Below are 6,004 nucleotides of genomic sequence, written 5' to 3' on the forward strand. Positions count from 1 at the left end.
AAGGAAGGGTGCTGAATGTGTCATCCCATGAATGTGGAAATCTTCTGAGATGATGAATATATTCCATATGAGAAAATATCTAGGGGAGGGCTCAATTATTCGATGAATACAGGCAAGTGCCCTGGTGATTGGTAGAAAATATCCATGAAGAAAGATGAAAAATATGATCTAATGCATGGCAATCAAAAAAAGACAGCAATTTCCCAATAGATGTGGGAAATCAATGATCCGTAAGCAACAACTTGAAATTTAGGAAGTTGACTTCTATTCTGCTTAGAAATATGGGACTCGGGAGAAACAATTCAAGGCACTTGGTTTTGTTTTTACTTTTCCTTCTCTTCCAAATGCAAGGGCCCAAATCTGAGGTTTACTTTCTGCTTCTCAGCCTAGAATATCTGGCTATTGTTCATGTCAACTCCCATGTCACGTGACTTTTAACTCCTGGCCTCTGTCAGGTAGACATTGTCATTATTTTCATTATTCTTTGACACTCCAGATAAAGCCGATTAGGAATCTGTTTATTTAATTGTCATCAGGAGACTTTGTATTTGCCTTTTGTCTAAAATGGGGCCATTTAAGCAGAGGCTGGCTGGGGTTTGGAGGTGATCATTGGAACCCTAGAACGCCAACCATGTATAGCGCTTTCTATTGCATTCTTCCTTCTTTTTTTCTTCCTTCCTATCATCCTAACTTCCTACTTCATTTTGTCTTGCTTTTTTATTATTTCCTCCCAGCTTCTTGTTTAAATCTGACGTTATTCTCAGATATTCTGAAGCTACCCACCTGGCCTCTCTCCGTCACCTGCAAACCTAGAATATCTTAAAGCTGGAGAAACAAAGACAGACATGTAAATAAAAATCTATCTGTTTGGGCACCGGGGCATCCAAATCTATTTGTGTCATTAGTTCGCCTTTGTGTTTTGTAAATGCAAACTAGTTATTTGCTTCCCAAGTTTTGGCAATGGTCTCTGAAAAGTTCTCTCCCTCAGTTTCCCCTGTGTGGAAAAATATCCATCATTTACTCCATCATTCTCCTGAAACTGCTAACAGATTTAATAATTTAAGCTACTATGTTAAAAAGGTACTATATTTTTAAAGCCAAAATAAAGCTGGTGTGACTGTAAAATTGGCATTATTAAAAGCATGTTATTCAACATGCTTTTAATAATGTATGCTACATACGTGGTTAAAATAATTTAAAATGAGTTTTTATTGTAAATTAGAATATAGAAACATTTAAACCCTAACTTCGAGTAAAAATTGACCTATTTGAAGGATTTTCTCATTTAGCAAATGTCTACTTTTCTGTAACATAAAGATAAAAGGAACTATTTGTACTTACGCTTATGTAAAACTAAAAATATGTAGATCTGATACATAGAAATGCACTTAGTAAAAAGTGAACATTTTCTCTGTTAAAATAAAACAACTAATAACTCTTGATATTTCATTTAAACATGTTATTAGAAAAAGGGCATCTCAAAGCCCTGCGTGTCTTTTTCTTCTTCTTCTTCGTCTTTGAATAACTCCAGCAGGAAACCTCAACATTTTATTTGATTATTTAAGAGTTCCCTTTGGAGTGGAAGTAGATAGAGCTTGATATCACTATGTATAAATAAATAATTTGAAGGTTTTCTATGTCCAGATAAAATTCTAAAATCTGATAAGTAGGTTTCATTTTATCTCTTGTTATTTTAGTGGTGGGAAGGTTAGTTTTTTTCTTCCCCTCAGTGGCCTGCTGTCCTCTCAAGATTGCTGCCCCGGGGCTCTCCTGTGGCTTGAGGGTTGTATTTAGGATCTCATCAGCCCTTTTAATCTGACTGCCATTCTGCATTTTAATCTCTGCTCCTCAATCCTCTCATAAATAGGGAAGTACTACAGCATCTCCCCTTTCTCTCCACCTCCTAAAACCACACTCAGTCCACAACAGCACAGGAATTATAAAATGCCAGATTATAGATCTGCTTCATTATGAAAATGTTTGGTGATACTTTTCTTCTGACAGTCAACAATGTAAGATTCAGGAAACAACTTATAATTGTGTATGCCATTTAATATTGTGATGTTTGCTAGTGATGGCTGCATGCTTTATAAAAAGGTAAATGGAATTCATCAGTTCATTTCTTAATTTTTTTAAAACAAATATTTGCTTAACACCTAAAATATGCCAGGAATTGGGCTAGGCATTAAAATACAAAGATGAATAAATATGTTCTCTGCCTTCAAAGACTCACAGTCCAGTCAAGAGACAGTCATGTAAATAAATTATTATAACAGCGTATGACAAAAAATAATTAATGTATAAAATTACATTTGGGCACAGAGAATGGAGGAACTAACTGACTAAGTGGAAGTTCAGGAATGGTCAAGTTGGATATCACACAGAAGATAACGTTTGAACAGTTTTTGAAGGAAGAATATGAGATAATAGAAGGAAGCCATTTCAGGCAAAGGCGTATACAAAGGCCCAGAAGAAAACAACAGCAACATGACAGTGTTACATAGCTGTCAGTAGTTTGGCATATAAAGAATATAAGGTGACAGTTGGCATATTGCTGAATTTGGACATTATAAATTCCTGGGAGGAAGTAATGTGATTTGTTTTCAGTATCAGAATCTCCTCAACTTGGCTTGTCCCTGAAGCCCCAGAAGGAGACAGGTATGGCTCCTAGAATCTTAGAAAAACCCATCAGATTCATGATGCTTTCCAGAAATAGGTAATGTGATCATTCAAGCCCAGTTCAAAGGAGTGCCTTTCACAAGTAAGGAAAAAGTAAAGGCAATTTTTTCTAAGACAAAATAAAATGTATATTATCCTTGCATAGCCCTATCAGAGCATAGAACAGAATTTGTAGGAGTTTAGAGAAATGTAATACCTAACAGAGTTCATCATCAACAACTATACCACAAGCGAAATCATTCTTTTAAAGATCCTCTTCTCTTATCATTCCTTGTATTCTTCTGGAGCATTCCCACTGTGACACTGACCTCATAGAGAACTCCAATACTTTATCCTTACTCTTCATTTCTATCTACCAACCCCCTCAGGAATTCACTTCCCTCCTTCAGTTGCTCTTGTTCCAGAGCCCTTCTTTATAATGACTATTTTGCAAATGTCCTCAATTCTCTGAGCTTTCTCCTTCCATCACATCCACTTTGCAAACCCCAGTGATGAATCCAACAATGCATTTTCTCTGAGTAGCATCCACAGAACTAAGCACAGCTGGACAAAAATCTTACAACAGAGAAGACTGGGATCATGGTTCATTCATGGTCACCAGCCTCAAATGGTCATTCAACAGAGACAAAAGTGATCACCCACTCATCACCACAGTGACTATTCAACACCTTCTCCATGCCCCTTCAATTTTCCCACCCCCTTTGTTCGCGGCAGATAACCCAACCTTATGGTTCACTGAGAATATAAAAACGATATAATAAATACTATAAAATCTTTTCATGACTAAATCTGCATCTGCAGTCATCTAGTCATCTCCTTCTTCCCTGTTATTACACAGAAGGAAGTAACCCTTCTTTCAAAATTCTTTTTCAGTGTTTCATGTAACGTTTTAAAAAATTTAACCCCAGCTCAACGCTATTACTTCCCAAGGCAATCTTGCTTATATTCCCACCATTCCAGCTCTTTCTTGGATCACCAATGATTTATATCACCAAACCAGTTCTTGTATTACTCAGCCTCTTAGTTACATTCAAAATCCTTTCCCACTCTTCCCTTTCTGAAAAAGTCTCTTTGCTTCTGCAATAGCACATGCTCCTGGTCATGTTTCTGTTCCTTTGGTCCTTCCTTCATGGATCCAAAGCAGAGCCTGAGATGAGGATTTGTATGTAAGCAGTTGATTTGAGAGGTGATCCAAGGGCAAAGAGGCTAAAGGGTGATCCTAGACTTTGTAGAGTAAGATAGATCCAAGGGTGATCCAAGGGTGATCCTAGACTTTGTAGAGTAAGATAGGCAAAGAGGCTAAAACAATAGAAATGTGTTATCAAGGGCAACATGGTAGGAAAGAGGGGCAAAGAGATTAATTCCTCTCAGGTCTCCTGAGAAGTATATAGAATGCTTCCCCTTAATTGTCTAAAAGACTTTGCTGTTTCTTCCTTCTTTACCTATCATTTAATTTTTGTGTTCCTCAGAACTCAGTCCTGGGCCATCTTCTCTTCAATATCCCTTCCCAGTAATCTCAGACATTCTTATGCTATCAATAGCATAAAAATGTTTATAAACCCTAGATTTTTATCTACAATGTAGATTGCTATTCCAAATACAGCTTTCTACATGATATCTCCATCTGGAGGTTCACCACGCATCTCATATTTAGAATTCTCTTGATCTTTCCCCACTTCTGGCCCAAATCTGCCTCTTTTCCACATCTTAATAAGTGGCACTTCCATTTGCTCAGTTATACAAATGCAAACCTGGAAGTCATTTGACACCCCCCCCCCTTCTTCTCCCTACCTGCATCCAATCCATCACCAAGTTCTGTTAATCCTACTGCCAAATTATGTCTCAAATTTGTCCAATTTTTATTATCTCATTCCTCATCTAGACTACTGCAAGAGTCTGCTTCCATTTTTGCTTTCCACCAATCAACTCTGCACAGAGTAGACAAAATGATCTTTCAAAGGCATAAGTCAAATTTTATTATTCCACTGCCTAAAGGATTTGTCTTCATATTATCTTTAAGTAGATAACAATTTGTATGAGTTTTCTTGGGACAAGTCCTGGTTTGTGCCAGCTTAACTATTAGCAGTGTTCACTTTCATTATCCAAAGGGCCTCATTTTGGACAATAAATCATATGATTACCCTACTCTTAAATACAAATTCCTGTAATTAGACTTACTCCAAACTCATCTCATGTTATTACACACTAGCCAACTTGCAAGCACCAACTATTTTCTGCTTCAGGTTCCTCGCACATGCTGTTCCCTCTGTGTACAGTATACTCTCTTGGAGCCTCGACCTGGGCAACTCCTACTCTTTCATCAAGAATCCATTTAAGGCCACCTTCTAAAACAGCCTTTTTTCCATTTTGTCATATAAATATTTCCACTAGGACGTTTCCTTTTTTTTATCCTCTCAATTTCATGTGTAATGTAACTATAAATTTATTTGTACATTCATTTGTTAGTACATACCTTCCCCATTGTATAGTGAGCATGAAGGCAAGAAAACACATCCTCCACTTAGTAATGTATATTCCAGCACAGCCCTGGACCCCACTGTGGGTGTTCTCTAACATTGTTAAAAGAATGGAGAACAGAGTAGAGAGAAATACCAATCGAGGCCTTTTAATACACCCATTTTCTAAATCTGAATAAATACAAAACCTCTTCTTACTCTGACCTACTAGAGTGCAATGAAGATGTTGAAAGAAAACACCAACATACGAGGTGCACATAAAATTTTCTAGTACTTTGTGAAACATTTAAGCACAATGGAGACAAGTTCCACACAGGCAATAGTTTAAAATGCCTTGATCAATAGGGGAGCTTTATTATTTTATTAGCTCTCTCAAAACAATAAATTAAAAAAAAACATACTTAATGAAAAATTCAGATTAAAACAAAAAAGCATTCATATGAGAATACATACCAAATTAGTTCTCTGATTAAGGATCATAGATTGATGAAGTCTTAGAGCCAGAAGTCCCTGGACATGAGCTAGTCCAGTTCTATCATCTTGCAGGAAAGGAGCTGAGACACAAGGACCGGAGATAAAGTTAGAAAGTCCATCATAATGAATTGTCTCCCAAATTTCTTCATAATGAGACAGGCCTATTACAAAAATATTTATTTTATAGTGATTGATACAAAATCTTAATAATACATAATATGTACTTCTTTAGAAATGAAAATAAATATACTAGGCCTATAAGAAGATGACCTTTAAGTAATCTTTTATACTAAGAACTATCTTCTACCCATCGGTCTCATATGAGGGAGAAATTAAGATGTTGTGGTGAAAAAATACACATTCATATTTGTAGA

General features: G+C 36.5%; 1 long non-coding RNA gene across 1 annotated transcript in view; it reads right to left on the reverse strand.

Annotated features, from left to right (window-relative positions):
* LOC125963404 (uncharacterized) overlaps positions 1 to 5,785 on the reverse strand; it is a 143,615-nt gene extending 137,830 nt beyond the window's left edge. Inside the window, exon 1 of the long non-coding RNA XR_007475348.1 lies at positions 5,610 to 5,785. This is a non-coding gene — a long non-coding RNA (uncharacterized LOC125963404). The remainder of the gene's footprint in view (positions 1 to 5,609) is intronic.
* Between the last annotated feature and the right edge of the window lie 219 nt (positions 5,786 to 6,004).

The sequence above is a fragment of the Orcinus orca genome, chromosome 2, assembly GCF_937001465.1.
Source record: "Orcinus orca chromosome 2, mOrcOrc1.1, whole genome shotgun sequence".
NCBI lineage: Eukaryota > Metazoa > Chordata > Mammalia > Artiodactyla > Delphinidae > Orcinus > Orcinus orca.